Source organism: Chiloscyllium plagiosum, chromosome 36, assembly GCF_004010195.1.
Source record: "Chiloscyllium plagiosum isolate BGI_BamShark_2017 chromosome 36, ASM401019v2, whole genome shotgun sequence".
Taxonomy (NCBI): Eukaryota; Metazoa; Chordata; class Chondrichthyes; order Orectolobiformes; family Hemiscylliidae; genus Chiloscyllium; species Chiloscyllium plagiosum.
In genome coordinates this window covers 9,904,766-9,921,163 of record NC_057745.1, presented here as the reverse complement: position 1 = coordinate 9,921,163, position 16,398 = coordinate 9,904,766, and the positions used below count along the sequence as shown (strand labels likewise).

Here is a 16,398-nt window from a genome sequence, read left to right as displayed (position 1 = left end):
TTTCCTTTTCCCCAATTACATCTTGAATGGTTTGGAATGTTCTGGAGATGTGACACACATTGTCATTTTCCAAAACAAAAAAAGGGTATGAATGACTTTCCAAAATGATTCTTCCAAAAGTCCCGCAGATATTTAATTTGGGTTCTGCTGCAAGCTGCTTGCATTTTGTGTCTTAATTCACTTGGGTGTAACTATGTTTGTGTGTATGCACCAGTCCCCTTCTCTGAATAGGTAGATTTGTGATCTTCTCAAGGGAAGAGATAGTTGGTATAGGCAGTTGACTACTTCCCTACTGTTGGTCCTCAGGATTACAAGGATTAATTGCAGATTAAATCTCCTTCATGCTTTGGTCAGATACTGAAACAGAGTGCAAGTTCCTTTAGATTTTTCCCCAAACAATCCTAGTTAATGAAAGCCACAGAAACTTGCATTTTTATAGCATTCCTCATGATAGAAGTCTTGGGTGATGAATGGCAAAACTGGAAGGGAAAAGGGCAGAGAGAGCCTCAGCAAGATGAACATAAAAGACTTTCTGAGGCCTTTTAAGATGAATATGGACATAACAAGGTGAATACACTGGCAGAAAGGAATTCCAGTTGAGGAATGGCATTGCAGCTGAAGACCAGCCAAGGACAAAGTGGAGAAAGCTGTGAATGAGAGAAGAACTGGCATCAAAGATGGGACTCACCATTGAAATATATTGTCGTGGTATGGTGAGGCAAAACCAGAGAAAGGTGTAAAAATGAGAATGAAAACCCCTGGGGAATAGAGAGCCAACAGCAGTTGGCAAGAACTGTGTGAGAAAGTAAACCTGGTGATTTGAATTATTTTGTTTGTGGAGGGTGGAAGAAGAGCAGCCTACTAGGAGAATATTGGAGAAGGGCAGACTTGAGATGATAAATGAATGGTTAATGATTTCATTGACAGAACAGAGAGGTAGCAACATGGGTGCGACTCATTTCAGGCCTGAGGGAAAGCAGCCTTGATACTACAAGGTAGATAGGCAAGAGGCTGGAAGAACACAGCAAGCCAGGCAGTGTCAGGAGGTCGAGAAGTCAATGTTTTGGGACTTTGCCACCTCCTAATGCTGCCTGGCTTGCTGTGCTCTTCCAGCCTCCTGCCTGTCTACATTGGCTTCCAGCATCTGCAGTGTTTTTGACTCTTGATAATACATGAGTTTGAGGAAGGAGTGATGCCTGATATTGAGTTGGAGGCTAAAGTTCTACATCTTTTGGTTTGGTAGAGGTGATGGCAAGGAGAGTAAATGTAGTCGAGTTAGGTATTTAATTGTCTCTGGAAACTGGGGAAAACAAACTACTTTTTGTTTGCTGGCATTGGCTGTAGGTTATTTTGGCTCACCAGGTATTAAAAGCAATAAATTCAATTGTTAAATGGTAACTTCCACTTAAAAGAAGACCTTGAATTATATTTGAAATGTTTTTGTCATTGCGATGGAGGCATAGGTTATAACCAATTTCCACACAAGTAATAAATGAAATAATGTTTTATTTGTTAATCCATTTTTGCTGGTTTAGGGTAAGGAGGGGTAATATGTATCAGATACTGGAAAACCTCCCTGCTGTTCCTCCATTTGGCGTTGTGAGATTATCTGCCAAGTATGCAGATGAGACATCGGGTTATGATTGTGGAAAATACAATACTATACAAATATTGCTGTGGAATATCAAGCCAGTAAATGTGTTTGAATCATGAAACAGAGCTTAAATCCGTGACCTTCTGATCCAGAGGTGAGACTGACACCAATTCAGCCAAATTAATGTGAATGGCTAACTAGACAATTGTAGATTGTGGCAACTGCTGAATAGTCAAAAGGAGAGATGGAGAGGTAGTGCTAAATTTTATAAAATGTGTGAAAACTGAATTTATGTTTCCAGTGCATTGGTAAGGTTGGAACCCTGAAGTCACCTTGTTTGTAGATGGTTCCTCAGGATTGAGGTTGATTTGTTTCCACTCTAGTTTGATGGGTCAAATTTGATTGTTAAGTCCAATGTGTGCATGTGAGGCAGGTGGTCTTGAAGAGTATGGTAGATGGGTGGTTTGAAGGTTTGTCCACACTCTCATATGCCTTGACATAATCTCTTCCTGTCCTTAATGAAGTCTGTCGATGAGTTGATCCTTTCTGAAGGAATGTTCTCCATTTGGTCACAAGCATTTCTATTTGTCCTGGGTGTTTTCTAAAATTACCAAGTTGTGAGTTGAGCTGTTGTTTTGGGAGCCTTGTGTCAGGTATATGCACAATATGTTCTGCCCAGTAGAGTAATGAAGGTGCTTTGGTGATGGGCTTGTTGGCTTGGGAGAGCATGTCAGTTTTGGACCCATTTTCTTGCCACCAGATTTGGTGGATCTTGTGAGGGCATTGCTGTACCTATTCCAGTTTGAGGTGCCTGCAGTTGGTTACCCAAGTCTTTCATGCATTTAGGAGCAGATGAACTGCTGCTGCCTGGTAAACCATGACCTAAGCCAAGTTTGTGTTCCTGATCCTCAAATACTCTTTTCTCACTTAACTCAAGGCCAAAATGACACTTTGGAGGTGATGATGAATTTTATATTTATGTCTGGCTTTGCTGAGAGGAAGCTCCTTTTAAACTTGCAATGAACCAGGGACGACTCTTGTGAGCCTTGAAAGAGAAGTCATGGGAGGAGATATAGTATCCTCGGTTGTGATGCGTGTGAATGGAAGCAAGAATGGGGATGGCTACAGAGGAGCATGAATGATCCATGTTTCTAAAACCAGCAGATGATCAAGGGGAATGAAAAGAGGCAATGAGTTATGCTCACCATCATACAGGATGATGTTGATTTTACCAAGCATGGTGCTGGTTTATGGGCAGCGTTGAAAACTGACTAGAAATGCTTGAGCAAAGAATAATGGGAAAACAATGGGATATCAATTGTGAAAGATTTTAATATCCATCATTATTTGTGGCAGAAAATAGTAACTTTTTGGAGAAAATATCTTCTACTCTCTTCCTTTTGTTGCATATACTTTGGAAGATAAAATATAGAACAGCATAGCACAAGAAACAGGTCCTTTGGCCCACCATGACTACGCTGACCATGATGCAATTCTAAACTAATCCCATCTGCCTGCACATAGTCCTTGTCCCTCTATTCCTTGCCTATTCATTAACTTATCTTGAGGCCATACTCTCTAGTCTTTAACTTAGATATCGATGGCTAATTTGGTGCCTCTCTTGTTTGTTCTCTTTATCCTTTTGAATACTTACCCATTTTGCTCTCAGACTCCTCAGTTCAAGAAAATGAGTCTCTAGCTTCCCGTTGTAACCTTCCCCTTTAACTAAGAAACTTCATTCTTGGGAGTAGTTTACAAGATTATGTGGCACTTTCACTAAGACCAATATATTGTTCCTATTGTTAAGTACTAAAACAATGCCATACCTATCTCAGATAGTATAAATTTTAAAAGATAACAAAGATTCTACTTAAATATGGAAGCTACTGCTGTGGAGACACTCAATAAAGAAACAAAACTGGGAATAAAAAAAAACGATTAAATTAAAATTTATGTACTTCCGAACTTCTGATATGAAACAATTTTAAACATGGAGTATAAGGTTTGTTTCATTCTCAAATAATAATATTTGCTACAAAATAATTATTCCTTATTTTTGTGTGTTATTTTTGAAAGCTGGGAGGGTGCTCATTTGGAAGTTAGACACTCACAGATCTTTTGATTTGCAAGTTCTGTTTTGGCACATCAAATTCTCTGTAGTACCTAGTACAGTAGTCACTAATCCTAGTCTTGGGGACCTCTTACAGTTTTTTTTTGATAATTGTTTCACTGGAGAGGTGAACACCTCTACTACATCACACCCAGTCATCTTGCCCCTTGGTAACAGGGTGTTATCTGGCTCACCGAACAATGCCTTGGGAGATCTGTTATTTGTATGTAAATAGGCGTATTTTTAGCCATTTACATCACACTTTATTTTGCATTCAAGACAATTTTAGAAACAAAAAAGAAAACAACTTTCTTAATGGTAGGTGCTACTTACCTGTATCTTGAAAGTCAAAAACATTTGACGATCAGCAAATTTCCCCCATTGTGTAATGTAAATTCTGACTACAGGCTGTGTTTACTTAACAATAATTAGATGTTTAAAGAGTGACAGTTGCATCTTACAAGCAGAGCAATACGCAGAGGTCAGTTTCCCATGATCAACTTCTTCTCTGCTACTGTAACTTGACCAAAACTACCAAGGTCACTATCTCTATATGTATGCAGGATTTTGCATAGCAGCTCTTTTGATATAGTGGTGCTGGAAGAGCACAGCAGTTCAGGCAGCATCTGAGGAGCTGTAAAATCGACGTTTCGGGCAAAAGCCCTTCATCAGGAATAAAGGCGGAGAGCCTGAAGTGTGGAGAGATAAGCTAGAGGAGGGTGGGGGTGGGGAGACCACCCTCCTCTTGCTTATCTCTCCACACTTCAGGCTCTCTGCCTTTATTCCTGATGAAGGTCTTTTGCCCAAAGTATCGATTTTACTGCTCCTCGGACGCTGCCTGAACTGCTGTGCTCTTCCAGCACCACTAATCCAGAATCTGGTCTCCAGCATCTGCAGTCATTGTTTTTACCTAGCTCTTTTGATATTACAGCAATGCAGTGGAAGCAGATTTAAGGAACTTTCTGACTATTTTGTGTTACATGCTGAGTTAACACAACAGCTCATGATCTGACTTATGAGCAACAAAATGGGACAACTGTTAGTGAATTATTAAAAGTAATAAATTGAGTAAAAAATGGCATGTGGCTGTTTTTTTAAAAACAAATGGAACAGGCTACGTATTTTTATCAGCTGTAGAATTTTCGACATTGTAGAATGTTCTGCAGTAGAAACAGATGTCATGTTAACTGTGTGAGACTATGCACTGAAAGCCTTTCAGTCTGTGTTGGGTTGGTTTTGAAAAAAATTATTCAGTCACCAACACAATTCAGAAAGTGTCATGTTCACCACTATTCTGACATGAGTTAACTGATTTCAATCTGTGAACTTAAATGGCACAATACAATTAGTTTTGGTTAGGGAAGGAAAACTTAACCAATGTTCCAACTCTTAATTGCCATGTAGAGATCCCTGATGAGAATGCTTGTGTATTTGTGGTAAATGAGTCAACAATTCTCATAGGTATAAAGCACCTTTGATGTAACATAAGGACACAGATGGTGTTTCACAGGAGGGTTACAAATAAAATCTGACACTGAACTATGCAAGAAGATATTGGTGGAGGTGATCAAAAGTTTGGGAAAAGAGGTAGGTTTTAAGGATCACCTTTAAAAAAAAGAGGAAAGGTCATTAGAAATGGAGAGATTTAGGGAAGAAATTCCAAATATTATGGCTTTGACAGCTAGAGTTATGACCAGCAATGGTGAAATTACTAAAATAGGAATAATCAAAAGCCTAGAACTAGATGAATGTTGATGTCTCAGAGTGATGTAGGGCTGGATAAAAACACAGGCCAAAGGAGAGGAGAGGCCTTAGAAGGATTAAAAACAAAAATGAGAATTTTATAATATAGATAATAGTTGATTGTGAGCCACATAATGTCAGCAGAGGGGTGATGAACAAATGAGACTTGGCCCAAGTTAGGACATGAGAAGTAAGGTTTTGAGTGATACCAGGGTTATAGATAGTGGAATGCAATAAGCCAATCACGAGTGTGTTTGCATAGTCAAGTCCTAGAGATAACATGTGTGAATGGAGACTTCAGTAGATGAGTTGAGGCAGGAGGCAAGTTGGACAATGTTATAGAGATGGAAGCAAGTGGATTTAGCAATGTCACACATATGTGGACAGAATTTCTTCTCATGGTCAAATCTGATACCAAGTTGGTGAACAGTCTGGTTCAGTCTCAGATATTTGTCAGGGAGAGAGAAGGAGTCAGTGGCTCCAATATAAAATGTATAGCAGTGGGAGAACACATTGCTTTGGCCTTTCCAGGATTTAATTGCAACTAATTTCTCCTTATCTACAGAAGCTGAGTGACATTTTTGAGGCAGCAGTGGCATCACAGGAAATGGCAAGAAAGTAGAGCTGCATGCCATTAGTCTATATACGGAAACTGACTGTTTTAGTATGACTCAGTGGATAGGATCAAATTTAGGTCTATTGCACTGTCACTGTCATACTAACTATCTACCAACACTTAATCATAAATGCCAGATGAGGTGATTGGCAAAACTGACCATCTTCTTCAAGGACTGATCATTGCAGAATGGCCCAGCTACAACTACAACCTGTATAATAACTTAAGCACAGTATAAACAGCCAAATGTAAAATAAAGTATACATAGAACATAGAACAGTACAGCACAGGAATAGGCCCTTCCGCACACCATGTCTGTGCTCACCATGGTCCCATTCCAAACTAATTCTATCTGTCTGCACATGTCTGTGCCCCTAGATTCCTTGCCTGGACATATGTCTGTCCAAACAGTTATTAAGCATTTCTATTGAATTTGATTTGACCATCTCTCCTTGCAGAAGGTTTCAGGTACCAATTACCCTCTGTGCCAAAAAAACTTGCCTCACACATCTCATTTTAAATTTATGCCCCTTAGTATTTGATATTTCCACCCTTCGAAAATACTCTGATCCACCTTATCCATCCCTCTCATAATTTAAATACTTCTACCATCCCTCAGCCTCCGATGCTGTAGTGAAAATAATCCAAGTTGGTCAGTTAATACACTCCAAAGCTGGTAAACCTCTTCTGCACCCTTTCTAAAGCCTCTACGTCCTTTCTATATTTTGGCAACCAGAACTGCACACAATATTCCAAATGTGGCTTAATTAAAGTTTTATATAACTGCAACATATTTTTTGCCAATTTTTATAATCAATTCCCCAACCAATGAAGGTAGGCATGCCATCTGCCTTCTTTACCACCTTATCCACTTGTGTTGCCACTTCCAGGGAGCTATGAACTTGCACCCCAAGACCTTTCTTTATATCAATTCCCCTAAGGGTTCTTCCCTTTACACTTGCCCTTCCTCTTGCATTTGACCTCCCAAAATCCATTGACTCACAAGATTACTAATGGAAATTAATCTGGATAATGTATGATGTGGATGGAAATTGTCACAGAATCAGGGGAATTCCTGCCAGCATGCTGTTTTCGGGGGCTCATTCCCAGTAGGAGCAGGTATGAGGAGTGAGCATTACAAGAGAACTAAAGACAAAGCAGACTGGAAATGAATATAATGTAGGGAGATGAGAAAGTTGGAAATGAAAGAGGGTGAAAGGTGTATATGCATGAACTTTGAATGAAGTGGGTTGACCCCCACTCACCTATTGTACTCTGCTACTTTCTTCCCATCCCCACCCTCCTCTCATTTATCTCTCCACCCTTCAGGCACTCTGCCTGTATTCCTGATGAAGGGCTTTTGCCTGAAACGACAATTTTCCTGCTCCTCAGATGCTGCCTGAACTGCTGTGCTTTTCCAGCACCACTCTAATCCAGAATCTGGTTTCCAGCATCTGTAGTCATTGCTTTAACCTAAAGAATAGAAGTGTCAGTGGAACTGAGGAAGAAATTAAACTCCATCTGTCATTTCTCTGCCCAACTTTCCAAATCATCTATATCCTGCTGTATCCTTTGACAACTACCCTCACTGTCCACAACTCCTCCGATTTTTGTGTCATCTGCAAACTTAATAATCGGACTACCCAGATTTTCCTGCAAATCATTCATCTAAATTATAATCTGCAGAGATCCCAGCACTGATTCTTGCAGAACACCCCTGGTCACAGACCTCCAGTCAGAAAAACACCCCTCCACAACTACCCTCTGTTTTCTATGACCAAGCTGGTTTTGTGTCCAACTTAGCAATTCATCACTAATTGCATATGACTTAGTCTGGTCCAGAAGATTATCAATAGAGACCTTGTCAAATGTTTTCTAAGGTATATAGACAACATCCACTGCTCTACCCTTATCAATCATCTTTGTTACTTTCTGAAAAAAACATAATCAAATTTGTGAGACAAAACCTCTCCTACGCAAAGCCATTCTAACTATTTTTCAAATGTGATAATGGCTGATGTCTATCCAGAAATTACATCAGTATCACTTTCCTAACTCTGGGTGTCCCTGATGTGACAGAAATGATGACCAGTTAAAGGATAATTATTTAAAGAGGGGAAAAGACTATTGCAATCATTCTGGTGGGGGAGGACAGTTGAGACCAATCTAACTTTCTGTCCAATGAAAGCAATGGAGGATATTCCAAATTACTCTCTCTCCTCTAACTCTCCTCAATTCATAATGGCATTCTTCTCTATTTCGTCCTCTCCATTATTGTACCAGCTTCTCTTTTCTTTCTTCCTCCGTTTCGCTGACACTACCACTCTTTCCCCAACCATGGCAATTCCCCAGTTGACATTCAATCTCCCTCAATCAGGGTTTATGCTTACACACTTCTCACTCTTTCATTTCCCACTTTCTCACTTCCCTACATTATTATCCATTTCCAGCCTGCTTCCTCTTTATTTTCCAGATGATGTTCCCTCCTTTAGTCCTGTTCTAATGGAAATAAGCCCCTGTATACAGCATGAATACCTGATTCTGTGACAATTTCTATCTATATCATACATTATCCAAACTCACTTCCATTAGCATTATGGACAATGCCAGGGGGACAGGAATTGGACCAAAAGAAGCCAGATTCGGAGAACTGGATATGCAGCTCTCACCAGCTGTACCCATTACACAGAACCTGTCAACAATAAAAGGCTGATAATTGGCATGCATGTCATTGTCTAGGCTAGCATCTGTAGAATGGCCTATTGGATGAGTTAGAGGATGATGTAAAGTACTCAACAAAATTTTACTCGACTGAGAGTCAGCATATTCAGTAAGGATTTGGGGGGGGGAGGGGGGTTAAGAAAATGCTGAATAGTTTTATGCATAAAGAAAACAGGTGCATTGTACTAATTGTACTCTAATTTCTCTGGCAATGTGGTGACAATGGTTCACATGTCACCTGAAGCCTCTACATGAACCCAGTATAGGCATAATGTAAAATCCTGTGTTTTACTGTAATGTGATCCACTATATTGAAATAAAAAGATTCCAATTTCACAACATGAAAGATCTATCTCCAAACCTCTGTCAAAATCTCCAGAGCTTGAAATATAAGAATGTGTATTGCAAAGGTAGACCCATACCTTTCTCCCAATCCTGCAGCATGTAATGGTTTTGAATATTTGGTGCTGACTGGGTATGAAAGCTGGATATGAAAGGCTTGAGTTATAAAGAAAGGATGGTTAGGCTGGAACATTTTTCACCGGAGCATTGGAGGATGATAGGTGACCCTATAGAAGTTTATAAAATCATGAGCGGTATCGACAGAGTTAATGATTTTGAACTGAATTGAATTTATTGTCACGTGTACCGAAGCATAATGAAAAGCTTTGTCTTGCGAGCAATACAGGTAGATCACAGAGTTAAGTAATATAGATAGTAAATAGTAGGTAAACAGCAGCAAAAACAAAAACACAGGTACAGGCGAATGTTAAGAATTTGTGAGTCCATTCAGTATTCTAACAAAAGTAGGGTAGAAACTGTTATGAAACCGGCTGGTGCATGTGTTCAGGCTTCTGTACCTTCTCCCCAATGGTAGAGATTGCAGAAAAACATTGCCAGGGTGGGATGGATCTTTGAAAATGCTGGCAGCCTTTCCTTGACAGCAGGCCTGGTAGATGGATTTTATAGATGGGAGGCTGGCTTTTGTGATTGTCCGGGCCGAGTTCACCGCTGTCTGTAGCCGTGTCCCATCTTGAATGGTACAGTTGCCATACCAGGTAGTGATACATCCAGACAGAATGCTCTTGATGGTGCACCTATAAAAGTTGGCCAGGGTATTCACTGTCATGCCAAATTTCCTCAGCTGCCTGATGAAGAAGAGACATTGTTGGGCCTTTGTAACCAGTGTATTGTCCGGGCTGAGTTCACTGCTGTCTGTAGCTGTGTCCCATCTCGAATGGTACAGTTGCCATACCAGGTAGTGATACATCCAGACAGAATGCTCTTGATGGTGCACCTATAAAAGTTGGCCAGGGTATTCGCTGTCATGCCAAATTTCCTCAGCTGCCTGATGAAGAAGAGACATTGTTGGGCCTTTGTAGCCAGTGTATCCACATGAAAAGTCCAAGAAAGCTTGTTGTGGATGACTACTCCCAGGAGTTTGACACTCTCCACTTGTTCCACCTCTGTGCTGTAAATATGTAGGGGGCATGAGTAACATCCCGCTGAAAGTCAATAATGAGTTCCTTGGTCTTACTGACATTGAGAGATAGGTTGTTCTCGGTGCACCATTTTTCCAGGTTTTCCACCTCCCATCTGTAGTCTGTTTCGTTGCCATCTGAGATTTGACTGACTATGGTGGTGTCATCAACAAAATTGTAAATGGCACTAGTCTGGTATTTGGCGATGCAGTCATGGGTATACAGTGAGTGCAGTAGGGGGCTGAGTACGCACTCTGGGTGGGCTCCAGTGTTGAGCGTTAGTGACAATGAAATATTGTCCCCAGTCTTCACTGATTGTGGCCTGTGTGTCAGGAAACTGAGGATCCAGTTGCAGAGAGTGGAGCTTAGTCCAAGATTTAGTAATCAGTCTCGAGGGGATAATTGTGTTGAAGGCTGAACTGTAGTCAATGAATAGGGTTCTTACATAGCTGTTCTTGGTATCAAGGTGTTCTAGGGAGGAGTGAAGGGCAAGTGATATGGCATCTGATGTGGATCTATTGGTCTGATAGGCAAATTGGAGTGGGTCAAGAGTAGTGGGAGGCTAGAGTTGATTAATGCCATGACCAGCCTTTCAAAGCACTTCATGACCACCAAAGTTAGGTCCATTGGGCAGTAGTCATTGAGACATGAGCCTTCTTAGGCATAGGGATGATGTTGGCCCTCTTGAAACAGGCAGGGATAGTGCCTGCTGCAGGGAGAGGTTGAAGATGTCGAGAAGATCTCTGCCAGTTGATCTGCACAAGCTCTGAGTGCACGGCCTGATGCACCGTCTGGTCCCATCACTTTCCTTGGATTCACTTGAAGGAAAGCTGATCTGATCTCTGATGCAGTGACTTTTGGGATAGATTTGTCAGGACTTGTTGAAATAGGTGCTACTTCTCTGCCGAAATTCTGCCCAAAGTGCTGAGATGATTGTTGATAGTTGTCCTTTCTCTAGGATAAGGGATTTCAAGAGTAGCGGGAGCATTTTTATTGTGAGAGGAGAAAGACGTATAAAAGGCATGAGGAGCAATTCTTTAGACAGAGGGTGATTCGTGTGTGGAATGAACTTCCTGAGAAAGTGGTGAAAGTGGATATGATTACAACGTTTAAAAGACATTTGGAGAAGTACATGAATAGAAAAGGTTTGGAGCGATAAGAGCCAGGAGCAGACAGGTGGGACTAGTTTATTTTAGGATTATATTTGGCATAGCATTGTTGGCCAGAAGAGTCTGTCTCTGTGCTTTATGATGCTATGACTCTGTGAGTCTGTAACTCACTTTCTTCTGAGTATTCAATGCATGTTTGTTTTCAAAGCCACTTTTTCTTTTATTCACTTGTGACTAAGTGAGTGTCGATAGCTGGGCCAGCATTTATTACCTATCCCTAGTTGCCCTTGAGAAGGTGGTGGTGAACTTCCATTTCCTAAAATCCCTGTTAGTCTTCCTCACACTTTCTCTTCACCTTGCCTTCCTTATTGGAAAACAAAGGACAGGCAATCAGCTGACTTCAGCCCAGTGCCTGCCAAGTGCAATGTGCTTAGACCAAGTAGTTAGAACATTGGACCTTAAGTCTACACAATGTATCAGTGTTAGAGATTTCCCCTTCTCAGCTAATTCCATTCACAAATATGAAGCTCACCATTTGGTTTGGCATTCTTTTTCCTATCTCTCTGATTTAGGCTTCTTTGGCATTGTTGACAGACCTTTGCAAGGACTAGCTGGGGTGCCAGAAGTGTCCCTTGAACATAAGCATCAAGAACATCGCTTATCATTACATCAGGTAAGAAATTCAGATGGTGGGTTCAATAAATAGTCAACAGAGTCAACAAATCTCTTGACCTAATCATGAGAAAGAGAGAAATCAGAAAAGTGAGGGTAGGTTTTGTTCCTAATCCCCTCACACATTATTCCAGTTCATACTGACCAATTTTCTGAAACTATTTAAAAACGTAAGAACAGAAGTAGGCCATTCAGCTCATTGAGCCTGCACTACTATTCAATACAATCATGGCTCATCATTCACTTCAATGCCTTTTTCCCTTACTATCCCCCACATCCCTTCCCATCATGGGTATTTAGAAATCTGTCAATCCCTGCTTTATGCATAACTCAATGTTTGAGTCTCCACTGCTCTCTGGGGTAGATAATTGCAAAGATTTAAAATCTCTTGAGCCATCTCCCAGAAAATGCTCAGTTCATTCTCTCACATCTCTCACCCCTGATTACAAATTTATCCCATGAACACTCTCTCACATGTCCCCAGTCCTGATTCTAAGTTTCAATCAGCCTATTCCCTTGAACATACATTCTGGCTTTTCAGAATGTATTCATAGGGTCCTGGCAACTTCACTTGGCTGTAGATAGAGTGTGATAGAATATGCAGTGGGCAAGAAAACAGAAAGTAATTATTATACCTTTCCTGAAATTTCGATATATATATATATATATATGGAACCTGCGACAATTAAGTTGTTTCTTTCACTGCATGTCATAATTGAAACAATCTAACAGCCTGTTATTGTAAGAACTAACAACCAGGAATTCATATTTGTATTATTAACACTTCTTTGATATACTTCTGTCTACTGTTCTGAATCAACATTAACCTGTTTGAAATGGTTCAAATGGACAGAAGGATGTATTACAACGATGTTAAACATCTGTTCACTAAGACTGGAAACAATGTTTAAATGCCATTTGGATTCCTCTGCATGACTCTGTGCTGGGAATCAGGTAACAAACTACACCCTCACTTCTGAAGTGGTACCATTAAAGATAGTTTTTGTGATAAATAAAATAAAGAATACTGGTCGAGGGAAGGCATAAAACTTTTACTTTTGCCTGTTGTGAAAACAGTACTTCTCCAATCACTTTTTAAACAAAAGCAGAAAATTACGTAAGAAGTTGGAACTTTGAAATAAAAACAGAATATGCTGGAAATGCTCAGTAGGTTAGGCAGTGTCTGTGAACAGGAAAACGTTTCAGGTCTGTGGTCTTTCATGTGAGCAAATTTTACTGAATGCTAAAGTATGGCCCATTATATCAATTAGGAGAAAGTGAGGACTGAAGTCGAGAATGTGGTGCTGGTCTCCTGCTCCTTGGATCCAGCACCACACTCTTGACCCATTATATCAATGCCAGTCACATTCTACCCTAATACCCTCCTCCAATATATTATCACTCAGTTTATAAATACACTGTCTGACATGATCCATTTCAATGAGGCAACTAACATCGCTAACCCCTGGTTTAGCAGGTTCTGGCTGGGGCAGAGTGCAAGGATTCCTGGTGAATAAACCATCTAAATTTGGATGGCTTTCATCCAGCTGAGGCATATATCAATTCAGCCCTGATGCTATTGACATGTGCCTTCATATTCCATATATAACAGTATCTGAGGCAACCTATTTCTTCTACTGCTCTTACAAGCAGTTGATTTTGCTGTGGGTTATTTCTTTAAGGGTCACACACTTTTTGGGCAAAGAGTTTGTGAGCTTGACTAAGACTGCTGTGTTAGAGCATAGAAAACTCATCCAGTGTTTCCTGCTCTGGTGATTCCTGCCAGAAAAAAACATATTAAAAATGTGAGAACAGGATTTAGATCAACCTCAACAACTTGCACTTCAATGTAGCAAACATCCCAAATATTCTTCACCTTGGAAAAGTTAGGTGTGTCATTCAATTGTGGATAATCAGCTTTGTTGAGGATGGGCTGGTGCAGAAGGAAGGTAAAAGCAAAATACCGCAAATTTTAGAAATCTAAAATAAACACAGAGAATGCTGGAGATATGAAGGACGTCTGGCAACATCTGAGGAGAGAGAAACACAGCTAATGTTTTGAGTCTAGCATGACTGAAGGAATTCTGGAGAAGAGTCATAATGGACTGGAAACATTAACTCCAGTTCTCTCTCCCCGCAGATGCTGCCAGAGCCTGAGTTTCTCCAGCATTCGCTGCTTGTTGCATTAGACAATTTGGGTGGTAATAACAAAAGGTGAAGATGGGTAAAAGTAGTAGGTGTACTGAAGATTTTTGAAGATGCTAAGAAAAGCAATGAGGTGGGAAGATCTAACCAAGGAGTTCCACGTTAGGCTCTGCTGTCTATGGTGGGGTACAGGAATGTGGGGAAGGGGATGGTGTGCTGATGTTCAGTGGCAGGGGAGAAGAGTAAGAAGAATGGCAATAGGGCAGCATTGGAATATTAAAGTATATGCTTGAATCTAAGCTTGGCTGTGGTGTCCTTTTCCCCCACCCTGCCACACTGACCACTAAGCAGATCAGGCAGCATCTGAGGAGCAGGAGAATCAACGTTTTGAGTCCAGCACTACACTCTCGACTCTGAGCTCCAGCATCTGCAGTCCTCACGTTCTCCACACTGACTACCAAGACAGAGCATCTGAGTAATATATTAGAAAATCCTTGGTACCCGGTGAAACACACAAAAGCTAGAACTCTGAGTTGAGGAAAAGAAGGAATTCAAGGAAATGAATACCAACATGTTTTCAAACATTATGAAGGCAGTCTTAGTCAAACATTATGAATCAATGAATTATCATATTTCTGCTATGAGTTAGCGAAGAATCCCTACAGTGTGGAAACAGGCCCTTTGGCCCAACAAGTCCACACTGACCCTCTGAAGATTAACCCAACCAGACCCATTCCCCTACATTTACCCCTGACTAACACACCTAACCTACACATCCATGAACACTATGGGCAATTTGGCATGGCCAATTCACCTAACCGGCATACCTTTGGACTGTGGGAGGAAACCCACGCCAAAACAGGAGAATGTGCAAACTCCACACAGTCGCCTACGGCTGGATTTGAACCCAGGTGCCTGGCACTGTGAGGCAGCAGTACTAACCACTGAGCCACTATGCCACCCCAAAAAAGCAGTGATAAGCAGTGATAAATATATCTGCATTCAGACATATTTGTGACTCTCCATACAAGATTGCGATCATCAACACTTTTTCCTTCTTCCACAAGCTCAATTTTCTGACCCAGATTCGAGAATTTTCCCACAGAGTTTGGTTTTATTTATTAATTAGGAAACAAAACTTATTATTGAATCTTTCCAAGTATTATGTGGTATGATTGCAGAATGAAGAGACATTTGGCCCCCACTTCTTTCTAATTCTCCTCCCCTGCCTATTCCTGAGAATCTCACCTCCCAGTGAGGCCGTGTATCAGTGCGATACAGAACAGCAGTTCAGCAGAGCTAGGGCAAGACATGAATGCTTGAGAGAATAACAGAATCATTACTCCTATTTTCCAGCACATCCTTCGACATGAAAAAAACAAATCAGCCTTGAAATCCTCTCTGAAGACTGCGATCTTTTTTCCCCTGGTGAGACAGCACTGTGAATATCTGAAAATGTGAAGCAGCCACTGTAAGTCATGCACAGCATCATGGCAGAAGGCAAGGGAATGCCAGCCTGAGTGGCCAGTCAGGTGCCATTTTGTGTACAGAGAGCCCTTTGCTCTGCAGCCATCTTGAGGGGGAAATCCTGCAGCGTCTAAAATGGATGGAACGCCACTCAGTGTGGGCATAAGGTAGGCAATACAATTATCAAATACACATTCACGCTCTTCACTAATACCTCTCCCCACCCCCGACTTTCTGATTACACTAATTACCTAAGCAAGCAGCGATAAATGAAGCTCGAGTAACCCAATCCCGTCTCTCGTATTCCTTCAAGCAGAAAATCTGGCCTCAATTTTAATTTAATTAACATTATTTCTGACTTCTTCCATCTCTTTTCTCAATGGATGCTGAGTAACATGTTCTGTACAATTGCAGTGAATAAGATCATTTGGCGCTGTGTAAACATTTTTGACTTTTGTTCATTCCCGCCTTAATTTGATACATTAAACTGATTGTAAAAACAGCATTGCACAGAAATAACATATTTGGATTTTTTTAAGGTAAAGTAGAATTTTTAAAAGTGGACTTTTGAATAAAAATCAAAGAAAAACAGAAATGCAACAGAAAATGAAACTGCAGCAATTCTTAGATTTTTAGGATTATTTACAGTAATTATTCAACTGTTTTTCTTTTACTGTTTCTGTACCCAAATATTTTCACAATACACAGTATTTTATGCTGATTTTCCCCTAAGTTCCACT

At 40.6% G+C, this 16,398-nt stretch overlaps 1 long non-coding RNA gene across 1 annotated transcript in view; it reads left to right on the top strand.

Annotated features, from left to right (window-relative positions):
- The window catches only part of LOC122540938, an 86,919-nt gene that overhangs the window by 15,946 nt on the left and 54,575 nt on the right, over nt 1–16,398 (top strand). Inside the window, exons 2-3 of the long non-coding RNA XR_006309464.1 lie at nt 11,947–12,047; nt 15,548–15,825. This is a non-coding gene — a long non-coding RNA (uncharacterized LOC122540938). The remainder of the gene's footprint in view (nt 1–11,946; nt 12,048–15,547; nt 15,826–16,398) is intronic.